General features: G+C 49.9%; 2 pseudogenes; one reads left to right on the top strand and one right to left on the bottom strand.

The window, feature by feature from the left end:
- The first annotated feature begins 337 nt into the window (after nucleotides 1-337).
- Nucleotides 338-4,119, top strand: LOC131397042 (peptidoglycan recognition protein 1-like; annotated as a pseudogene).
- Nucleotides 4,120-7,193: 3,074 nt separating this feature from the next.
- Nucleotides 7,194-10,789, bottom strand: LOC131397619 (receptor-binding cancer antigen expressed on SiSo cells-like; annotated as a pseudogene).
- Between the last annotated feature and the right edge of the window lie 13,816 nt (nucleotides 10,790-24,605).

Here is a 24,605-nt window from a genome sequence, read left to right as displayed (position 1 = left end):
CTGTTGAGTTGCCCAAAGCTGCACTGAGAGACAAAGCAGGGCAGGGATCCAGGCCCTGGATCTTCCAGGAACCACAGGGTGAAGCGCCCAGGGGTCTGAGTGCCCTTCTGCATCCCTCTGGCTTTGTCAGGGGCTCCGCCCCCCACCTCACCCAGATCCACCACACCGCATCCTGTTGCAGCCCCGCCAGAGAAGGAAGCAGAGTCCGGGATCCCTGTAAGCTGCCCGGGACGTCCTGCCTTCATGAAGCTAGGCCTTCCCAGCCACGCCGCCCCAGCATATATAGGCGGCCCAGCTAGCCACGAGCTCCTAGACGTCCCTGTGCCCCATGCCCGCCATGTCCTGCCCCTGCGCACTGCTCACCTGGACCCTCCTCACCCTCCTCGGGCTTGGAGCGGCTCAAGAAGACTTGACCTCACGCGGCCCCCATCGTGCCCTGGAGAGAGTGGAGGACCCTGGCATCCACGTGCGAATGGCGCCTGAACCTGCCCGCGCGCTACGTGGTGGTGTCACACACGGAGGGCAGCCCTGAGACACCCCCGCCTTGTGCGAGAGGCAGGTCCAGAACGTGCAGAGCTACCATGTGTGGAACCTGGGCTGGTGCGATGTGGGCTACAAGTGAGTGCGGAGGGGGCACAGGTGGAGCCGGGGCTGGAGGAGGGAAAGGTGCGCAGGCCTGGGGGGCAGTGGGACCCGGTTCTGAGCCGCCTGGCTGACACCCTGGGCATCTTGGTATCTCCAAGGTCACCACGGAGGGCTGGGCGTGTGCTGGCAGCACAAAGATGTCAGGACGAGGGGAGAGGGCTGACATCCAAGCTCTGCGCCCCAGGGGGAAGGGACAGACTTTGCCAACACGCACCACGGTGTCCTCAACCCAGGGGGCCCCTCAGAAAGTCTGTGCTTTGTTAGGAGGCGGACACAGGCTGGTGAAGCACAGGGCGGGGCTCCTGTCCCAGCTCTGCTCACGGTGGCCGAGACCCGGGGCAGGTCACTCGCCCTCTCAGCTTCAGTCTCTTATTCCTCCTCTGCACAGTCAACGGGATTGTGGTCACTTGGTCACTAACCAGCCAATACAGGCCAGGCTCTTAGGACACTGCCTCGCACGTAGTCAGAGCCCCACAATGCACGGACAATGGCCATTAGGCACCTGCTCTGTGTCAGGCCGTGTGCCGGATGCTGGGATGGGGACACAGCCTTGAACTGACAGAGTGTAGCCTAAGGGGATTTAAAGACCAGCAGGGAGAAACAAGCAAAGTCACTCAGATGAATTCACACGGTGACAGAAGTGACAATAAAAAGGAAGAGTGGCTGAGGTGGCTCTGGGACGGGGGAGCTGAGGGAAGAGTGAGTGAGCTGGGGGAAGAGCGGGGTAAAGGCTCTGAGGCCGAGTGAGCGGGTCACCCTAAAGGTCAGGGTGGCTGGAGGTGGCTGGGAGGAAAGAGGAAATGAGGAGGAGGGGACAGAGGGCACAGGGCCTGTGGGCCCCGGTAAGGAGTGTGGCTCTGCTCTGAGGAGGACGGGAGCCACGGGAGGGACGGGAGCCTGCTTAGTATAAGGAGCTCCCTCTGGCTGCTGTGGGGAGGACAGACTCGAGAGGGCGAGGGCAGAAACAGGGTCGGGGACACTCAGACCTGCCTCTGGGGCCCACGCCCACCAGCGCCCTGCCCATGGTAACAGGCTGGGCTCCAGCACCCGGGTTTCCACAGCGAGAGAGCGTTTCAACCCCACAAGTTCTCAGACATCGGGAAGCACCAGCATCACCTTTCTGGAGATGCAGGTCCCCAGGTCCCTCCCTTAGAGGCTGCTTCAGTGGGGCTGGGGGAGGCCGGGGAATCTGAGGACCTCACTGAGAGAAATCTAGATGCCTCCAAGGGTGTCCCCAGCTCTTCAGGCTCAAGATCTTACAAGTCAAAGGCTCCAACTTCAAGGTTTTGTTTCCAAGAGGCGGGTGCTCCATCTAAGAGTTTTCTTGAAGTCAGAAGACCAGAGCCTGGTCCGCAGCCTCTGGCCTGAATCCTCTTACAGAAGCAGAGAAGTCGGCCTCTCAGATTTTAGGATTCAGAGTGTGCTTCAAACGTTCTGAATCCCTCTTCCTTGTCCCGTCGCCTTCTCTCTCTGAGCCTCAGTTTCTTCCCCTGTACAATGGGCTCCTGACTGTACCCCCCTGGTGGTGGCTGAGGTTTCAGTCAGATGCCTCCGTGTGACAAATGCACAGGGAGCACCACTTGCCTTCCAGGGGCTGGGGCTGCGGCCGGGCCATAACCACCCAGTCCTGGGGCCGGCATCGCTATGGTATTTCTAGTCTCTTCAGAGCCGGATTCTGAGCGTCTGGCTTCCTAAGTGGCAGATTCAGGACCCAAGAATGGAAAGTTCCAACATTCTGTGCGTCATTGGTGATCTGTGAGCCAGAGGGCTGAGGAGGCAGACACTGCAGCTCCAGAAGCTGATCCCCTGGTTAATTCAATGTGCCAAGTCAGACTCGCTCAATAAGACATGCTGGATGAGGGAGTCTTAAGGATCTGCGGCCGGGATTGGAAACCTCAGAGGCAGATGCTGGGGCTCCAGGGTCTGGTCTGGTTGTGGCGCCAGCCCTTGAGTCCTCATCCTGTCACCCAGCACAGAGCAGGAAGCAGGAAGCAGACTGGGGTGAGGGCAGAAGAGCTTCTTGGTGGAGAGTCTGAGAGGCAGGCGTCCCCGGGGCATGACCTTGGGCGAATCACCTCTCTTTCTAAGTCTCTGCTTCCTCAGCTTAAAGCGGAGATGATAACAGTGCTCCCTCCGAGGACTGTATGGGAGACCCATCAAATCAAGAGTGGGACAGATCCTCCAGGGAGGCAGGAGAGAGCAAGAAATCAGACCATGTGGGTGGGGGTCACTGGAACCTGGGTGAAAATCCTGGCTCTGCCTCTGACCCACTGTGTGACCCTGGGCAGGTGTCTCCACCTCTCTGATCATCTACAGAATGGAGGCAGTAGTGACTCACAGGGTTGCTGTGAAGAGGGAAAAAGGTGCATGTAGAGCTGTGCTTGGCACATGGCAGGGGCCACTGTCATTGTTATTATTGTGGAAGATCAGGGAAGAAGAGGGAGGGTGTCGGGGGATTGTGTGTGAGTGGCAGGAACAGGGGCAGGGTGAGTGGAGGAAGAAGAGAGGTCCTCCCCCGGGAAGCCCTCCCTCACTCATCAACCCCCCACCCCCACAGCTTCCTGATCTGAAGACGGGCTTGTGTATGAGGGCCGCGGCTAGAACACCCAGGGCGCCCACTCAGGTCCCACCTGGAACTCCATCTCCATCAGCATCAGCTTCATGGGTAACTACATGGGTAAGTGAGTGTCCAGCTGTCGGGACAGGGGCGACATGGGGTCTGGGGGACGGCAGGAAGCGGTTCATGGTGGTTCAGAAGCCCTGCCACCTACACGCTCTGTGACCTCGGGCAGTGACTCTGCTTTTCTGAGCCTCGTGTCCTCCTTTCGACAATGACCTTTTTGAAGCACACGGTTCTAGTGAGGACTAGTCCTTCTGTATCAAGTTCTTAGGCGAGTCCACGGCACCTACGAAGTGCTGGATAAATGGTAGCTGGTAGGAACAGGAGGGCTGGGGGCAGGTGAAGGGGAATCAGTGAGAACCTTGACAGCCGACATTCGCTGAAAGGAACTTATGTTATCATCCCACAGCCCTGTGGGCAGGTGCCATGAGTCTCTCCTTTCACAGTGAGGAAACTGAGGCACAGAGAGGTGGAGTCACTGCCAGGGAGTGGCAGAGCCGGTTCTGGGCCCCAGCAGGCCAGCTGGGAGGGCACCATGGGAACCCATGCCCCACACGACCTCTGCCCTCCAGAGCACCACAGCCTCACTCCTGCCTCTGCCTCCCCCAGAGCGCGCGCCCCCGCAACAAGCCCTCAGGGCAGCCCAGAGTCTGCTGGCCTGTGGCGAGGCCCGGGGAGCCCTGAGGCACAACTACGAGGTCAAAGGACACCGGGATGTGCAACAGACGCTCTCTCCAGGTGACCAGATCTACAGAATCATCCAGACTTGGCCACACTACAGGGACTGAGGCCCTGGGCATCTCCCCCACCCAGTCGGAAACCCCACTGCCTCCCCTCCAATAAAGGTGCACTCACTGTGACCCTGTGTCCTACCAGCAGCCTTCCCTCTCTCCCCGCCTCCCACAAGACCCCAACCTTCTAGAAAGGAACATGCTGGAAGGACGAACCGGCCCCGCCCCCCACGCAGAATCCCGGGAGACGGGGGATGGAGGGGCAGTCTCCCTCTCCGGGGTCACGCATGCGTGTCCAGGCGGTTCATGTACTCCTGCAGGGCCTTCAGGCGGGTGTCTGTTTCGGCCATGTCGGCCGCCTGGTGGTCAGAGCTGTACTCTGTGGGAGCAGGGCGGGTGTGGGGGGCTGGGGGTGGCCTGGAGCTGCGGGAGCTCAGGGACCCAACCAGCTGCGCTGGGTGCCATCCCAGCCAGCTCTGGGGCAGGTGAGGGGGAGATGAGGAGTCCCAGGCTCACCTTTGATGGGGACCCAGCCCCCTGAACTGGCCAGGCATCTCTGATGGCAGCCGCGTTCCACGGGAGCAGACTTCTGCTGCTGGGGGAGGCAGGAAGGGGGTCAGGCACCCTCTCTCTATTCCTGCCCCCTAAATCCTACCGGAAATTCTGAACCTAAGGACCCCAGAAAAAACAAAGGCTGATACCTAAGGGGCACTTATTCTATGCAAAGTGTCCTCCTTGGGTCTCCAGCAGAACCCTCTGAGGCGACTACTGTAACCATCCCCACCTAACTCATAAAGAAACCGAGGTCCAGAGAGGCCAAGTAACCACCTTGAGTCACAGGTGACAGGAAGGGGAGCCAGGTTTTAAGACGTGGAAATTTGAGGCAGGAGCAGGTGCTCTGACCAGCGTCCTCTGACCCCAGACTACCCCAAACGCCCTCCCATCCAAGAATCTCAAAACACTCTGAGTCCAGAGACATTTAAGAGCCGCCTCTGTACCTGACCCCCAGAATGGACTCATGGGAGAGAGGGACAGCGTCCTCTGGTGTTTCACGCTGCCCCACCTCCTCCAAGGCCTGAGGAAGGACACTCACCCTGTTGGACCCACTCCACGTGGGGTGGCTGGGAGGCTTCCCGCAGCCGCCAGCCCTGGGGGAGGGAGGAATCAAGGCCCACTGGGGGTCTTAGGCACCTCCCATCTCGCCTTCCTCCGTGGTTTCAAGCCTCCAGCCTCTAGAACCCACTTTCCCTGCAAAAGACTGTTTCCAGTCTCCCCAGACACCCGTTTGGAGGCGGTCCATCTCCAAGCCCAAGCTCTACCCTCTCGGGAGGGATTCCGAGAGATCCTCCAACTCGCTGCAGGAGCTGGCGGACGAGCAGCGGCTGCGGAAACTGTCCACTAGGGGGAGAGGGACGGGGTGAGCCTCCCGCCCTCGCCGGCCCGCCCACCCGCCCCCCGCGCTCCAGCCCAGCTACCCGAGGAGCTGCGGTTCCGGCAGCGGTTGGCCGCGTCCCCTCGGCCGGTCACGGCAGCGGGGGCCCGGGTCTGGCGAGACCAGGAGATGGATGGACAGTCCCCGCTTCCTCCGCTGCCCAGTCGGTTCAGCTGCTGCTGCTGCCTGGGGAGCGGGAGGGAGACGCCCGCCTGTGCGCCCAACTAATGTGGGGAAGGGCGATGCTGCGCCCCTGGGGGTCCCAGCCAGGGCCGGTGACGCGCCGGAGGTCACACGGCCTAAAGAGGGAAAAGCACGGGGAGTCATAGACCAAGCTGAGGGGGGGGGGGCGTGTCAGGAGAGGAGGCGAAGGTCAGGTGAGAAGCGGGAGCAGGTAGGGGGAAGGGGAGAGATGGAGCCGGTGACAGGTGATGGACACAGGTGGGAAGAGGGGGGTAGACCAGCGCACAGGTCAGGCGGCCAGGTAAAGGGGCGGGGATGTGGGCAGGACAGGGGGAAGTGGGCGCTCACTTCATCTTGATCTCTCTCTGCTGCTTCTCCTTCGCTTTCACAAAGGCTGTGGGGTCGAAACCGGGCACGCGACCACCCAGGGCGGGGCGGGGGTGGAGAGCGGAGGAGGCGGGGTCACAGGGTCACGCCCCCACAGTCCTAGTCCGCGCCCCCTCCTCCACGGGCGGGGGGGCCGGCACACACCTGTGGGCGAGGGCGAGGGGCGGGCAGCGCGGCCTCGACCTCGGCCTCCGCGGCCGCCGTCCCGGGAGGAGGAGCGGGCGGCGCCGCGGCCACGCGACCTGGAGCGCTCCCGGGACGCCGAGGCCCGATCCTCCCGCGCCGCGGGCGGCACCACCGGCGGAGTCCGTCTCCTGGAGCCCAGGACCCACTGTCGGTTTCCCGCCGGCCAGGACGGCTCCTATCCCAAGCCTCTTCCCGGATCCAACCACCCCCGAACCTTCAGGTCCATCCCCCATCAACTCCTAGACATTCACGCCCTGGCGCTCGACCCTCACAGATACCTTCTCCCAGGCCCCGCCCCTCTCGGAGCCCCACAGAGCCCCCAAAAGAACCCGTCAGTCACCTCCCCACATCCTAACACCCCCCTTCCCCGGACCCTTCTTCCTGAGGTCTCCGCCAGCTCCCTGAAACCCTTCCCAAGTTTCCGCCACCCACCCCCATAAATGCCAGCTGATATCAACCGGATCTCCCACCTGCCGGCCCCGTCCTCTCGCTCAACTAGACCCTCAGGCCCCGCCCCTTTCTCGTCCCCATCTCCAGGCCCGGCTCCTGAGGCCGCCTCAAGCCCCGCCCATCTCCCCACAGACCCCGCCCACCGATTCCAACTGTGCATCCCAGTCCTTCCCTATGGCCCACGCAGCCCCTTAGGCCCCTCCATAATCACGGAAACAAGAAGTATTTTAAATGATTTATTTGCTCATTATGCACATTGACGGAAAGCATAATAGACAGCAGTATTTTTTTCCTCCATAGAAGTATTTAAATCCATTTATTTAGCTGGAAACACTAGCTTGAAGAGGTACCGGGATATTCCACTTATAATAATTTCACTTCCGCAAACAATTATCTTATATTTACAGCATGTTGAAGAAAATATTGTCTCATTCGTCTTTTGTTCTTCTGAGTCTCCATCCCTAAGAGTTCAAGGTACTTTGGGGGATCCTGGATGGCCTGATGAATGCATTAAAATCAAGTTGTGCATTCTAAACGCACTCTTAAATACGTACGGATGTTTGGGTTGTGGGGCTCAGCTCTCTCCTACTGACGCTATGACGTTGGAAGAACATTTGTTATGCAAGTTTCGCGTCGATATCGATTGTTCCTTCTTCCTTCCTAATGTGCTTCCTTTCCCATTTTCTTCCTTTGTTCTCTGCTGCTCTCTGTTCTCTGTCTGCTCTTTTCTGCTGCTTCAGAACTTCTGCTTGCCAGGCCACACCTTCTCCCCAGCATCTGTAGGTCCCTGCCAGGTATCTCTGTCACCTAATTCTGGAGACTGATGAATAAAAAGCATATCTTGTGTAGCTGCTCATTTACTAGAGAAATCAGGGCTACCAATTTACTAGTGAAAATTTGATAGTTCACTCTTCTCAATACTGATTTCCTGAGTTTTCCTTCTGGTTGTTCTCATGTCCTTAAAATTGTCAGGTTCCAGTTGTGTATTTTGTTGTGTTTTTATTGTGTGGCCACATTGCCATTCCCTCCTTCAATCTCTACACTGTGGGTGCATCTTCCTCCCGGGAAGTCCACTCTTCAACATCTGTCTGCTCAGGAACTATGAACAATCAACTGTACTTGGCAAGTTATTTGACCTCCACTTAATTTCCATCTTCTGTCAGAGCTGCACATTAATCCCTTTAGGAATGAGGATACTGTTGCTGTTACCGGATACACACCCACGTTCTTTACCCGCCACACAAGAGGGGCCGAATAAAACTGCAACACCAGGCTTATGGCAAGGAAAGAGTTTTTATTTTGGGTGATGTCAGCCAGGAGACAAGAGCTCTCAAATTTGTCCCATCTCCTCGAAAGTTGAGAGGCAAGGGGTTTTAAAGGTTTCGAGGGAAAGCATGTGCTGGGGTTTTAGATAGGGGAGGGAGAGCATGTGGCTGTGGTGGTTGGCACCTTCCCACCAGCCTGCCTTTGGCCTTGAAGACGGAATTTCTCTTCCCTTGACTGTCTGGACTTTTCTGGTTAGTTTTTATCTTCAGCCTGCGTTTGGCCTTGTGAGGCTGAATCTTGATGTCTGGACCTTGATTTCCTGGGAAACACAGCTCACTCATATACTAAAGATGGACAGAAAGCCCTGGTTAGTTTTACACAAGAGTTGATTATGCTGAATACGCGCAGCTGCAGTTAGCAAAGCTCATCTCAAAGTTTTTGCTCTCTTCTTCTAGCCCAGGGAAGATTTTTGCCCTCTTCATGCTCGGTTTCATTGCTGGGCAGGTATGATCTTCAAGCAACTGAAACTGACAGCCATGGTGGAAATGCAAACCTGCCCCTCCTCCTGAGAGCTGCGGGCTGTTCTCAGACACAAGGCATGGACACTTGGCTACACTCTTTCATTTGTGAAGGTTAAGCACACCTGTGCTGCTGGGTTAACCCTTATTTAGTCCTGGTAATACTGTTGGAGTCTCTTTGTTCACACTTTGTTAGGAGTTTTTGCATCTATTTTCATGAGGGACATTGGTCTGTGATTTTTCTTTTTCTGTAATAATCTTTAAGCCTTTGGAGTGCCCTGCCTGATAAGAGTGTCTTTGTTTACCTGGGGGCCTTGGGCCAGGACAGTCTATGTGAACAATGATTTAGCTGGTGGCTCTGGGCCAAGTGGTATCTGTTCCACCTCCAGAGGGTCTGAAGGCTGAGGTCAGCCACACAGGCTGTCAATCATGTCTGTGTGACTAGGCCTCAGTAAACACTCTGGACACCAAGGCTCAGGTGAGCTGGTTGAAAATACTCCATGAATGTTGTCACACATCCTTGCTGGAAGAATTAGCACTGTCCACGGCTCCACAGGGAGAGCAAACTGGAGGCTCCCGCTTGGTCTCTCCTGGACTCTGCCCCACATGCCTCTCCCCTTGGCTGATTTTAATCTGTTTCCTTTCTCTGTAATAAACTGTAACCATGAGTACGACAGCTTTCAGTGAGTTCCGTGAGTCCTTCTGGCAAATTATTCAGCCTGAGGGAGGTCTTGGGGACACCCAAACTCTACAGCCCATAATCCCCCAGCATCTTCATCCTGATCATTGTCCAGGAAGTGGTCAAGGGGACATAACCCCTTTCTGGGGACTGCTGCATTCAGTGACCAAACTGTCTCACTCAGGTGTAGAGACTAGGAGGAGGTGAGGGAGGTGAGGTGGAAATCTTTTAGCCATGATTTTGGAAGGCTCTTTCAGCACTGAACAATACCACACGCCTGTGTATCACCGGGAACGTTGAAGGTCGACCTTGATTATCAGTCCATTGTTGAGTGATTTTTGCAATAAAAAGTGCTTCATTCTCAGACTGAAAACAGTTTCAAAAGCCACCGTGTGGTGGGCAAAGTCAGCAGATCAGACTGGAACAGCAACACTGTCACCTGAAAACGTGTCACGAGTGGGGAGGCATTGTCATGGGTTGAATTGTGTCCCTCCTAAAAATGTTGAAGTCCTGAATTCCAATACCTTGAATGTGACCTTATTTGGAAACAAGGTCTTTGCTAATGATCAAGTTAAGATGAGGTCATTAGTTTTGTATATCAATTATACCTAAATAAAAGTGTTTTTGTAAAAAAAAGATGAGGTCATTTGTGTGGGCTCTGATCCAATATGACTCTTATCCTTATGAAAAGGGGAAATTTGGGGAAAGATAGGGAGTAACAAGGTTATCAACATGGTGGCATAAGAATTTTCTACCGTCTACCCCCAAAGACACCGACTTTGACTATGAAAGCTGACTCCAGTGGAGCCATATTAAAATAGAGCTGGAGCCGCCATTTCAGAGGAACTGCCTGCACCTCTTGTTTCCTTTATCTTCCAAACTGGACCCAACGGCCATTATTCCAAGAAGTCAGTGAGGACAGGAATATCCTGTCTGTAGGGACTGGTGGAACAGGACTTTGCTGATGACCAGATTGCTACCCAATCAATGAAGGACAAGTCTAGCCTCACCTCATCCAGCACTCGCCAACTCCTCCTTAATACAACCCACCTCCTCTTCCTCTCTTTTTCCCATAAAAACCCTGACCCCTCTCCTGTAATTGGGACGCTATTTGGGTTTCTCCCTGAATCTGTGGTTCTTGGATTGCAATTCTTTGGTCCCAAATAAACGCTTTCTCTCTTAAATCAGTTTCTGTTTTTGTAGGTGGACATCACAATCACTTGTGGATGAGGGGGCTTCGTGGGAGCCGAGGAATCCAGCAGAGAAGTTCCAGGACTCCATTGGAGCAAAAAACAAATCTGAGATTGGAAGCACTGACGAGGTTGGGAGGAACATTTCACTTTACCGAGTCGCCCCTCCCCTAAGGCGCGCAGCTCAGCGCGAGAGAGACCTTCCAGGCCCGTGATCTCTCCCGGGGAAAGTGAGTGTGCGGGGAGCGCCCCGCTCCCCAGCTGAGCGGGACGCTGCCGAGGAGGCCCGTTTCTCTCCCACCTCATCTAATCTACGGAGTCAGGATCTGCACAAGTGGGGGCGGTGGGCGCTGCGAGAACAGCAGCCAGGGCTCCGCACAGAATGCATTAAAAGGAGGCGGATCCTACCGACCGTCTGCAGACGCCATCAGAAGGCTACCCTTGAGCCACTGAGGACACCTAACCTGCGGGGCCCCCAACTGGCCCACAGCACCCCCGACATTCCTGCACCTCCCACACACAAGCCCACCCCCAAGGCTGGCCCCCTGTGCACGCCCCCAAGGGCGGGAGAGCGAGCCTTTGCAGAAGGCTAGTGAGCATGCGCAGAACGCCAACCCAGCTCCGCAGGATCCTGGAGAAAAGACGGGAACTTCAGCACACAGCACCGCCCTGGGGAGCAGAAGGGGGGCTGCCAGCACCCAGCCTGGCTTTGCAGGATCCAGAGAAGGCATGCAATCTTAAGATTACTCCCCAAGAGAGAACAAGAAGTGTGAAGCAAGCACATCCATAGGAAGGTCTGAGAAACACTCAGATCCCAAGCTGGGCTCACGGAAGGTATTTCTCTCTCGGACCTCGACTGCAGTCTCGCGAGAGACTCTGAGTCAGGGACCCCGGGAATTTGTACCCAGATTCCTGGCGCAAGGAAACTGCAGATAATAAATCTGTGTTGTTTTAAGCCTCTAATTGTCATCCAGCAATAGATAACTAAGACCCTTAGGTTTAATTTGGTCCTCTTTTTCGACCTTCTTGAGATGGGAGCATAAATAATCAATTTTTGCCTTTCTCATACGTGCATTTAAAGCTATTAAATTTCCCCTAAGCACTGCTGTAGGCGTATCCCACATGTTTTTATGCGTCATATGGTCCTTTTCACTCAGTTCAAAACATTTTCTAGATTTCAGATCTATGGATTCTTTAGTAATGTATTATTTAATTTCCACGGGATTGTGGATTTTCCCGATTTCTTTTTGTTATTGATTTATATCTTAACTCTGTTATGGTCAGAGAACATAGGATTATAAGTGACTTTAATCTTTCGAAGCTTTTGAGGACTTCTTTGTGGCCTAACGTAAGGTTGATTTTGGTAAGAATTCCACATGTATTTGAAAAGAATTTTGTGACTGGTGGTGCACTGTTCTAGATACATCAATGAGGTTATTTTTTAATTATGTTGTTTATATCTTCAAAATCCTTTCTAATTAGTGCGGCTTTTCTCTCAGCTATTGAGAGGGAAAGTCTCCCACTATGACAGTCGATTTATCTGTTTCTCCCTCATTCTCTCATTTTATTGCTTTAGGTATTTTAAAACTATGCTGTTGGGGGTACAGATGTAGGATTGTGACATCTTCCTGTGGGATTGACTCTTCCGTCCATCATGAAAATCTCCTTTAATTCCGGGTCATTCTTCTTGCCTTAAATTCTGCTCTAATACGAATATAACTACACCGGCTTTATTCGGTTAGGGTGTGTGTGGTATGTATTCTTCCATACCATCACTTCTGATGTTTCCAGGTGCTAATATTTAAATTACGTCTCTTGTAAACAACATCTAGTTGGACTTATTTTCTCCTCAACCTAGTCGGACATTCTTAGTCTTAAGCTTGAAGTACTTAGTTAACTTAATTACCACAAAGTTAATCACTTAAAACAACAGAAATTTACTCCCTCACAGTTCTGGAGGCCATAAGTCTACAATCAAGGTTCTGGCAGGACCACACTTTCCCTGGAGGCTCTCGGGGAGAGTTTGTTCCTGCCTCTTCCAGCTTCTGGTGGCTGCTGGTGTCCTTGGCTTGTGGCTGCCTCACTCCAGTCTCTGCCTCTGTCTTCACATCACCTTCTCTCCTGCCTGTAGTCAATATCCCTCTGCTTCCCTCAGAAGGATACATGTGATTGTACTTAGGGCCGACCTGGGTGATCCAGGATCATCTCCCCATCTCAAGGTCCTTCACGTAATCACATCTGCAAAGCCCCTTTCTGGAGCTGCTGTGTTGCCATCTGAACTAACATGCACAGGTTCCAAGGATTAGGATGTGGATATCTTTGGGGCAACCATTTTTCAGCCAATCACAAGAATTATATTATACAGCCTTTCAAAGATACATGAACATTCGTAATGAATTGGGAGGTCAAAATAGGAAAATAGTAAAAATCAATCTCATTTCCAGAGTGTCAAAGGGCAGAATAACTTGGTAAGAGGGCTGGTCTTCCGTGAGGCTGGTTCCAGTGGCTCAGCAATGTTACCACGGACTAAGTTTCTTTCTACATCTTCTCTGTCTTCTGGAGTGTTGACCACACTAATTGTGGCTTCCCTCATGGTTGAAAACTGGCTTCCAGAAGCTTCCATGGTTATAGGCGCCCTCTAGGAGTGTTGGCCATTTCCTACTCCCTCTTTCTCTCTGGTCTGAGGATGATCTCTAAAATACAAAGTGGCTCACAGCCCTCCCCATCCTTCTATGCTCTTCTGTAGCTCCCCAGTGCCCACAGCGTGAAGTCAGACCCTCACTGTGCCTGACGAGTCCCGGCATGCTCTGCGTCTGCCGACCTGGCCCCACACACACCCTAGTTTTTTACACCCCAGCAACGTCAACCTTAGTTGTAGTTCCACAGCATTCCCCTGCCTCTTCTCTTCTCCACGCCTTTGCTCGCGCGGGTCCCTCAGCAGTGACAGCTTCTGTCTCTCTGGCTACTTGTGCCTATAGACTCAGATCAGAGGGATAAAGTGCTGCGTGATCTTCGACATCAACATAAACTCAGGAACCCTTGGCTCTTCGTTCTTCATATTACGGTTTCTCTTACTGTTATTAGGAGCAAACCACTCCCCGGGAGAGGCAGGCCCCCAGGAAAATCACAGAACAGGACCCCAGCGAGGCTGAGGCTGCCCCGTGACTATAACATTCAGGGAAAAGCCGGCGGAGAGTGTTGAGCACAGCGGGGACGGCGCGCCCTCTGGCGGCGGACGGAGGGAACCGCGGAGAAGGGTGGCGCATCTTTTCCCAGCGCCAAGACCAACCCCAAGGTCAGAGCGATGATGATGCTCCCTGGGCACCTGGTACCTGCCAGGCACCACACTAATCGCGTCACCCACGTGACATGTAGTCTATCTGTTTTTTAAAATAGTCATTAGTTTCTTTATTTTCTGCCTGTCTTCCCTACTAGAATGTGGGTGCAGGAACTTCTGTTTTGTTCAGGGCTGAATCCCCAGCACCTACAACAGGTAGGTGGGGCACACAGTAGGTGCTCCATAAATTATATGGGATGGAAATAGCTGCCCTTAGACTCTGGCCGGAGCTTCTCCCCATAGGGCAAGAAATCCGCAGGAGCAAGATGTGTCCCCACTTCTGGACATGCTCCGGGACTTCAAGACCCCAGAATTCCCTGATCAGGCAGCCTTCGCCTCCTTCAAGAACCTTCATGGGCCTCTTCCATGAGTTAGTGATGGAAGGGGTCAGGCGTGCACCCCTAAACCAGAGGGGGACCCTGTCTCCGAGGCTGTAGGTAGAGCTGGGCCAAGCAAGTGGGGTGCACAGGAGGCCCCGTGGTGGGATGAGGGAAGGGAACTTACAAAAGCAGAGAGGTGGGCTGCGAGTTGGGAGCCTGGGCCCTGCTCTCCGGAAGCCTCCATGTTCCTGGGCAGAATTCCAAGGTGTCTGAGAATCCTAAATTCCAACAGGGTCTTCCAGCCTCTGGTTCCTCTGAGGATCTTAAAAGGGTCTTGGCGGCAGGATGCGGGGTGGGAGCATCTTGTGAATGGAGTTTGCCTGAGTTAACCCAGGTGAGGGAGGAGACCCCTATAGGATGTCCTGGAGGGGGATGGGGTAGGAGCAGTGGGAGAGCAGTCCCCTCCCCCAATAAAGAGGAAGGAAAAATGAGTAGTTATCACCTGAGTTTCCCAAATCACTGAAAAAGGGACGGATTCAGCAAAAGTGGGAGAAAGCTTCACTCTCTCCTCCTCACACCCCAACTGCCCAGGGTGCACCATGGTCTCTGCAGAACTGCCCAGGGTGTACCATGGTCTCTGCAGAAAAGGAAACCCACTTGAAATGGCGTATTCCACAGTCAATTGGTGTGGAGTGTTGCTTTGCACACATGTTTCTATTTTGTCTTTTGAAGGAGTTCTTACGAAGAGGGTAAATCACATTTTGTTTAGAAGCTTTTACTTTGATGTATAAGTTTTAAATATTTAGCAATAGTGTATCTAGGCCTCCGTCTGTACTCTTGTCTAGGAAGATGCAAATGAGAGGCAGCCCTCCTGCCTACAACAGCCCTATGAGGGAGGGATGGTCCTTAAGTCCATGTCACAGGTGGAAAAACTGAGGGTGGCCCAATATGTGATATTCAGATGTATTTATCACCAACTATGTGCTATACAGGTGATATAATGGTGGACAAGAGGGAAAAAATGATAGCCCTTTCTTTTTTTTTTTGCTGAGGAAGATTCTCCCTAAGCTAACATCCGTCACCAATCCTCCTCTATTTTTTCATATGTTCACCTCCACAGCATGACTGGTGAGTGGAGTAGGTCCCCACCTGGGATCCAAACCTGTGAACCTGGGCCACCAAAGTGGAGCACGTGGAAATTTAAACACGCGCCAATGGGGCTTGGCTCGATAGCCCTTTCTTTATCTTTAAACAGGGCAATTATACATCCTGGAATATTTGGGACAGTCCCCTCTACACCTAATAACCCAGCATAATTATCAATAGCCCCGTCTTTCACTCTCAAGGATCGTGGTTTGGACAATAAACCACACGATGACCCTATGTATAGACTTCAATGTATAGTAGGAGAGACAGAAATTAATCAAAGAATTGCACTGGTAAGTTCATAACCACGGTTGTGATAAATACAATGAAGGAGAGGAAATGGTGTGGGGAAAGCAAATAGTGAGATTTGTCCTAGTCTGAGATATCAGAATGAGATGTCACTCTGAGACGGTGACACTGAAGTAAGTGACAATTAGGATGGGGCGAGTGAGGGAGGTGAGCATTCCAGGTTTGGGAACGTCAAGGAAAAACATCAACATTCTGCATTGTGTTTTAAACTTGTCCTCGCTATGATCCCTATTAATCTAACTTCTATCATTCTTAATACAACAAAGAAAACAAGTGTTTTCTGCTAATTGCAAGAAAATCTGAGGACTCTTTATACTGGCTGAATTAATTATACTGAGAGCTTTGTTTAAGGGAGCTCTTGAATTAAATCATTAAAAATTCAACTTCCTAAAACATAGAGGGAGCAAACCTAACTTCCTCCTGTCCAAAAACGACACAAGTAATACAGTCTCAGGACTAAAGGCATTACGACAATTACAGACTGAAGTGGCAGGAAATTCTCACAAGGGCCTGTCTCCACATTAAGCTGACAAGATACAGAATAAATAAAATTCTATCAAGGGAAGACCTCATCCCACGTGGCTTACGAGTAGATTCTTAATATCGTTAAGGGATCTGATGTGTAATTCCTGTCTTTTTACTGTAGGCTAGCTGAGTGTTTTGTAATCTTCAAGAGAAGGTACAAAATTCGTGAATTTCTTCAGGTTCCTCTATTTAAAACAGCACCCAGTGTGTACAAAGTCCCCTGGGGTCGGAGTAGTCAAAGCATCTTCAAGGGCAGCAAGAAGGGCGGGGTGGCTGGGGACAAGGAAGAGGGTCTCAGGAGTGAGCGAGGGGAGGCTGGGGTGGCAGCAGCCCGTGCGGGCAGCCACGGGGAGGAGCTTGTGACTCATCCTGAAGGTCTTCAGAAGCCACAGAAAGATGTGACTCATATTTCACCTGAGCTTTGGCCTCACAGGGACCAGAGTGCACATTGGACGGTGACCGTGGGCGTGGGCGCAACATCCAGATGCGAGGAGATCGTGAGTGGACCAGAGTGCACAGAGCGGAAACGGACGGGACTGATCTCATTCGTATGATATTTAGGAGGGAACAGCAACACGACTTGGGTGTGGACAGGATAATCACTCAATCATTCCAAAACTATTGATTGAGCACCTGCTATGAGCTGGGCATCCTTTTGGGTGCTGTTTGGGAGAAAAACTAAAATGAAAAAATCTGAGCTGTGGCAGGCCGGCCCGGTGGCATAGCAGTTAAGTTCCCCTGCTCCTCTTCCGTGGCCCGGGGTTCGCAGGTTCGGATCCCACAGGTGCAACGATGAAGCGCTTGTCAAGCCATGCTGTGGCGGCGTCCCATATAAAGTAGAGGAAGGTGGACATGGATATTAGCCCAGGGCCAATCTTCCTCAGCAAAAAAAATAAAAATAAAAATAAAAATCTAAGCTATGAAAAAAGAAAAACCAGCCCCAGATGTATGAGTTAAATGGTGCTGTCACCCAAGTTTCTTGGAGAGAGATGAGCTGGTCACACTTCAGCAGCCTTAACAAAAAACTGAACCAACCTGAGAATGTGGCCATTTTTAAAAACTTGGTTCACAGTGTGTGTACAGTTTTGTGTCCTACTTTGCTTTCCTTAACATTATATTGTGAACATTTTTCATGTCATTAAAATATCTTTGAAATCTCTGAGTAAAAAGATGTTGGCTAAATACATCTTGGTAAATCCAGGTACCGCAATAATACTCCCTCATACAAAAATATTTCAAATTCTTCTATAAAACAGGAAAAGAATGAGGTCTTTACGTGTGTACGTAAAAACAAACAGCAAAAGTTCATTTTGTAACAAGTACTTACAGAAAGTTCAGCATTTTCAGGCGTTGTTCACAATCCTTTAAAAATAAAGATTCATCTGCTCTGGTTTTCATCCCCATTTTACAAATGAGGAAACCGAGACACAGAGGCATCCCTCACCAGAGGTCACATGGTGAGTGGCAAGGTCAGGGTCTCATCCGGGCACCTCAGCTGCAGAGGGCCTGCTCCCCTGCACCTCCCGCCTCCATCATGTCCACGCAGACACGATTTCATAAACACGGAAACTTCTGGAAGGTCACACCAGACATTAGAGTGGATTTGCTGAGGGAAGGCAGAGAAGGGCTAAGAATGGGAGAGGAGCTTTGCTTTTCATTGTCTGAATTTCTATGCTATTTAGATGTACAAAGAGCACTTTTCACTTTTGTGAAATAATGGAAAACCTCAGCTACAACAGATAAAAAGAATGTGAAAGAATAAAAACTACAAAGATTAAAGATAAAACATTAAATAAGATTACAAAAGAAAAATAAACAATCTCTTTGTGCCAAAATTTGGAAAAATCCCCCATTCAACGGCAAAAGGGAGTAATCCCACGAGAGCAGGCAAAAACCAATACATTGTAAATCAGTGCTCATAGAGACTCTGATCAGTATTTGACAGGACATTTCTAACGCGAAGTGTTTTCAATATTTTGTAGAAAATGTTTTAAGTGTTTATTGAAAACTTTTCATGTAAAACTCATCGAATGGAAAAAAGTACGAATATGAACATAAGGAAATGTGGAAAAAATCGTCTGTTTCCACAACTTAAAAGTACTTGAACGTGTTGAGACGTACAGTCCAAACGATTTCCTACAACCTCAGACACGCTGTACACACACGTTCCTGTTAACAATGACAACAACCCCTCACTCTGGTCCTCTACACACCATTCACAAGAGTGAAGATTTGGACACAACCGATTTGTCCATGGAGAGATGAATGGATACTGACAATGTGATACATACACACAGTGGGATACTATTCAGTTTAAAAAAGGAGGGAATTCTGCATGGTGCAACCAAATGGGTGAACCTCAGGGGCACTATGCAAAGTGAAATCAGCCCGTCATAGAAGGACAAATACAGCATGATTCCACCCAGATGAGGTATCTAAAAGAGTCCAGTTCAGAGAATCAAAGGATGGAACGGTGGTGGCCAGGGGCCGAGGACGGGAGAAATCGGATGTTCCTAATCAAGGGGCATAAAGTTCATCAAAAAGCGTGTTAACTTCTGGAGATCTGCTGTACAGCCCTGTAGCTCGAGTTAACAAGACTGTATTGCAAGCTTAAAAATTTGTTACCAGGGGAGCATCATGGCAGAGTGAGCTTCCCTCAATTCGTCTCCCCATCTAAGACACAACAAAAAGGAGATCCATATTCCAACAGAAGGTATTCTCACAACACGAGGGACGTCTGAGGCACCCACGCAGCTGTACACCCAAGAGCTGAGGTGCAGGAGTCCCCAGAGGAAGTGGAAGGAGGTAAGAAGACCTCCCTCCCCTCCCCAAGGACTGTGACCATGAGACTGAGACCACGCGGCTCTTGGATAGAGAGCGGAGGGGCAGGCCTCTGTGAGGAAAACCAGCGCTCTCCAAGATCACTCACAGTCCATGGGGAATCCCCCTACAGAGGGAGCAGAACTGCCTGAGGGTACTGTCCACGATGAGCCAAAGAGCAGGCAGAGAGCCGTTCATGAGAACAGAGAATGTCAGTGAAGCAACGAACCCCTGGGATCAGAGAGGAGAAAGTAAGCCCCACCCCCCACCCACCCCGTGTTTCAGCACAGCAGCCCTGCAGCCTCAGCTCAGTAGAAAGGATCAATGAAACGAAAGCTGGTTCTTTGAGAAGATAAACAAAATTGACAAACCCTTAGCCAGACTCATCAAGAAATAAAGAGAGAAGGCTCAAATAAAGAAAATTAGAAATGAAAAAGGAGAAATTACAATGGATACCGCAGAAATACTATGAAAAACAATATGCCAACAAATTGGACAAACTAGCAGAAATAGATAAATTCTTAGACTCATAAAACCTCCCAAAACAGAATCAAGAAGAAATAGAGAACCTGAATAAACCAATCACAAATGAAGAGATTGAAACAGTAATCAAAAACCTCCCAAAATATACAAGTCCAGGACCAGATGGCTTCTCTGGAGAATTTTACCAAACATTCAAAGACGATTTAATACCTATCCTTCTCAACCTCTTCCAAAAAATAGAGGAAGATGGAACACTTCCCAACACATTCTGAGGTCAAGATCACTCTGATACCAAAACCAGAGAAAGACAACACTAAGAAGGAAAACTACAAACCTATATCCCTGATGAGCATAGATGCAAAAGTCCTCAACAAAATATTGGCAAATCGAATACAACACATTAAAAAGATCATACACCATGATCAAGTGGGATTTATACCAGGGACACAGGGATGGTTCAACATCTGCAAATCCATCAATGTGATACACCATATTAACAAAATGAGAAGTAAAAACCACTGATCATCTCAATAGATGCAGAAAAGGCATTTGACAAGATCCAACATCCAATTATAATAAAAACTCTAAAAAAATGGGTAGAGAAGGAAAGTACCTTGACATAATAAATACCATATATGACAAACCCACAGCCAACATCATACTCAATGGGGAAAAACTGAAAGCCACCCCTCTGAAACAGGAACAAGACAAGGGTGCCCGCTCTCACCACTCTTATTCAACACAGTATTGGAGGGTCTGACCAGAGCAATTAGGCAAGATAAACGAATAAAAGGAATACAAATAGCCAACGAAGAAGTGAAACTCTCCCTGTTTGCAGATGACATGAGCTTATATGTAGAAAACCTTAAAGAATCCATTGGAAAACTGTTAGAAATAATCAACAACGACAGCAAATTTGCAGGGTACGAAATCAACTTACAGTTACATTTCCATACGCAAACAATGAACTAAGAGAAAGAGATCTCAAGACGACAATCCCATTTATAATTGCAACAAAAAGAATAAAATATCTAGGAATAAATTTAACCAAGGAAGTGAAAGACCTATACTATGAAAACTATAAGACATTATTCAGTGAAATCAATGATGACATAAAGAAATGGAAATAATATTCCCTGCACCTGCAGTGGAAGAATAAACATAGTGAAAATGTCCATACTACCTAAAGCAATCTGCAGATTCAATGCAATCCCAATCAGAATCCCAAGGACATTCTTCACAGAAATAGATCGAAAAATACACTCATATGGGGCAACAAAAGACCCCGAATAGCTAAAGCAATCCTGAGAAAAACGAACAAAGCTGGAGGCATCATTATCCCTCCAAACATACTTCAAACAAACTTCAAAACATACTACAAGGCAATAATAACCAAAACAGCATGATACTGGTACAACCGACATGCAGATCAATGGAACAGAACTGAAAGCCCAGAGATAAAACCTCACATCTACGGGCAGCTAATCTTTGACAAAGGAGCTAAGAGCATACAATGGAGAAAGGAAAGTCTCTTCAATAAATGGTGCTGGGAAAACTGGACAGCCACTTGCAACAGAATGAAATTAGACCATCATATTTCACCATACACAAAAATTAACTCAAAATGGATCAAAGACCTGAAGGTGAGACATGAAACTATAAAACTCATGGAAGAAAATATGGGCAATACACTATTCATCATCAGTCATAAAGGGATCTTTTCAAATTCCATGTCTACTCAGACAAGGGAAACAAACAAACAAACAAATGAACAAGTAGGACTACATCAGATTAAAGAGCTTCTACAAGGCAAATGAAACCAGGATCAGAATGAACAGGCAACACACCAGCTGGGAGAAAATACTTTCAAAGCATACATCCAACAAGGGACTAATCTCCACAATATATAAAGAACTCACATAACTGAACAACAAGAAAACAGCAACCCGATCCAAAAATGGGCAGAGGAATTGAACAGACACTTCTCCAAAGAAGACATACAGATGGCCAATAGGGAAATGCAAATCAAAACCATGATAAGATATCATCTTACACCCATTAGAATGGTTATAATAACCAAGACAAAAAACAACAAATGCTGGAGAGGCTGTGGAGAAACAGGTACCCTAAGTCACTACTGGTGAGAATTCAAACTGGTACAGCCTCTATGGAAATCAGTATGGAGATTCCTTAAAAAATTAAAAATAGAAATACCTTATGACCCAGCTATCCCACTATTGGGCATCTACCCAATGAACCTGAAATCAACAATCCAAAGAGGCTTCTGCACCCCTATGTTCTTTGCAGCACTATAGCCAAGAATTGGAAGCAACCCAAGTGTCCCTCGACTGATGAGTGGATAAAGAAGATGTGGTATATACACACAATGGAATACTACTCAGCCGTAAAAAAACGACAAAATAGTCCCATTTGCAACAACATGGATGGACCTGGAGCGTATTACATTAAGCGAAATAAGCCAGAAAGAGAAAGACAAACACCACATGATTTCACTCATAAGTGGAAGATAAACCAACATATGGAAAAGAGAACTGTTTGGTGTTTACCAGGGGCAAGGGGGGTGGGGTGTGGGCACAAGGGGTGGAGGGATGCACTTACATGGTGAGTAACAGACAATAATGTACAACAAAAATTTCACAATAAAGAAAAAAATTGTTAGGAGGGAAGATCTCATGATAAGTGCTCTTACCACAGTAAATTAAAATTCAAATAGAAAAAAAAACACTGGTGAGTGGGAGGGAAGATACAACACAGGGGGAAAGATGGAGAACAGAGAAAGGGACGGACACAGAGAGGGGCGCATAAAGAGCTCAGCCTGTAGCACCTTCCCTGGGAAAAGGGAGAGAAGAACCTGGCCTCAGGCAGAGGCGCAGAGCAGTGATGGAGGACATCAGAGAGGCCAAGGCAGGGGGAGGGCAGAGTGACATGGGGAGGCCCCATGACAGAGGACAGATGGTTTGAAGTTGTGGGAGACACTGAGAGGAGGACAGAGAGTGTGAAAGGGAGAAATAGGGTGACATAAACAACTGTCTTCTTTCTGGAGTGGTTGACAATCAGGAACCAAGGGTATCAGTGCAGCAGTGACACGGGGACATCACCACTCCATCCCACCCCCTCCACCAGGAGACTTGACCAAACTCTAGCCTGGCTTCTAGAGCAGAAGGCTGTGTCCCTGGAGGACCCCAAGCCCCCTCCTCCATTCAAATGCCTGCCTGACAAAGCTCCACACTGCCAGGACCATTGACTCTTTGTTGTAGCCAATACCCGATGAGGGGCTTCTGACCTCCCTTCTGAGAGCATTTCTGAAAAGGGCTTGTCATGGTGAATATGTGTCGTCTGCAACTCAGAAGCATCTCTGTCAAGGACCTGAGAGCCATTCCTTTGAAATGGAATCATGCAGAAGGGTACAGCCTCTTTCTCAGTCCCTGTCTGCCTTGTCCTGGGACAATCAGCAATATCCCTGGACTTCATGCCCCGAGCATTCACTGAGGGCCCTGCCCACTTCTGGCTCACCCTAAATGCACATTTCAGAAACTAGAAACTCCCAGGAAATTTCATCTTAATCCAATCTGGGCATCATCCCCTCTGAAGTACTGACAGTTGGGCAGCTCCCTTCTGGACACTCAGGACATTCTGGAGGCAGCACCAAAAAGGGCCACAAGGTGGCTAAAGACCAACCTCAACCACTCCTTTGGTGTGACCCATATCTGGGTCATGATGACCTGGTTGCAGGAAAAACTGTGTCCACAGATGACCTTCCACCATCCAGCACTTTCCTCTCCTGGAAACAGTATGACAATTGAGAGGTATGGGGTCCTGTGCGGTATTGTAGAATGTGGATACCTAGTTTCTCTAGGATTGCTCCACCTCTTTACACCACGACTAGGAAGTAGTTTCCAGAACCAGGAGCCTAGAATCCCCCATCCAAAGATGCTTTCCAGAACTTTCAGGGCTCTCTGCTTTTGCACCCCCCCCCCACATGGACTTCCCAATTCCTTCCTACCTTTCTCTTTGTGCATGAACCAGAGGGTCATGCCCTTGGAAGACTATCTGCCAAACATCAGAGACCTGTAAGATGCTTAGGAAAACCCTGCACCCTGGAACTTAGGCATGTCCCTTTTACATGGGAGCTGCGGCTGTAACTGCCAGACTTTTCCAAGGCGCCCCTGACTTGGTGTTGGGTCATCGCTGGATAGACATGCTCCCCACGCTGGACAGACCGACTGCTTCATGAGAACACACAGCACTTCTCTGTGTCTCCACTCACCTCACATGAAACTCTACGACTGTCCCCCCTCACGTCACCACACCCTGCTGACAAAACCTTAACCCTGCTGCCTGCTTCACTGACCTGATGGGACACCCCAGGATGGTGTCAGACCATCATCTCATCCTAGACTAGACTTCCCCAAGTGGATGCTTTATGGCTTTATGTCCAAGCTTGATGTCCAAGACTCTTTGTGTTCAGTTACTCTTTATGTCCAAGGCTCCTGCTGTAACTGACAAGGGCTCATTCTGCTCATCACAACCCTCAAGCCAATCAACTGCAAATGAGTCAGTTGTCAAGAAAAGGATTTATTGGGTTAGCCAGCAAAATTGGAAGATGGTGGACTCATAGCCCAAAGACTGTCTTCGACAAGCACAGAGTCCTGAGGCAGTTGCATAGGGATTAGTGGGATATGAAGGAGGTGCTCATGAATGTTGACCATCTGGCATCAGTGCCTGGAAAGGCCACCCCAGGTCTGTCAGTTGTCATTGATGAAGGATGGCAGCATAATGTTCTTCTCTGAGGAGGTCGCCATGTTCCTAAGAAACTCAAAAGAACAAAGTCATCATCCATCACTATTCAGAGGTAGAGGTGTCATCTAGGATTATTTCCCAGAGAGTAGCTATTTATCTCCTACGCTACATGCAAGGTAAAATACACAGCCTTGGTGAGTTAGTCAGAGGTTATTCTAAGTTACAACATGGCTTCCCTCATGTCAACATTGCTTCAGGCCAGTATCACTACCTCTGGAGGGAGGATGAGACCTTCCAGGTTGGATGTGCCATGACTACTCAACACACCCTCTGGAATATTAAGCCCTGCTTATGATGAATGAGCTTAAATGGTTGAGTAATTTGCTCTCACTTTGGTTTCATAAGAGCAGACAGAATGAAAGTGAACATCTACAGTGACAGCCTCTATAGCTTTAGGGTCATACAGGATGTGGGTGTGTTATGGAAACAGAGAGGATTTATGACAGCAGCCAGAACCCCCATCAAGAATGGACACCAAATAACAGCAATTTCTGAGGCACTGTTAATATCCCTGTAAGTGAGCATAAGTGAGGCCACCTTGTTACCATCAAACTGCA

The sequence above is a fragment of the Diceros bicornis genome, chromosome 34 (genome assembly GCF_020826845.1).
Source record: "Diceros bicornis minor isolate mBicDic1 chromosome 34, mDicBic1.mat.cur, whole genome shotgun sequence".
Taxonomy (NCBI): Eukaryota; Metazoa; Chordata; class Mammalia; order Perissodactyla; family Rhinocerotidae; genus Diceros; species Diceros bicornis.
The sequence above is the reverse complement of the archived record's forward strand: the minus strand, read 5'-3'. Positions and strand labels throughout refer to the sequence as shown.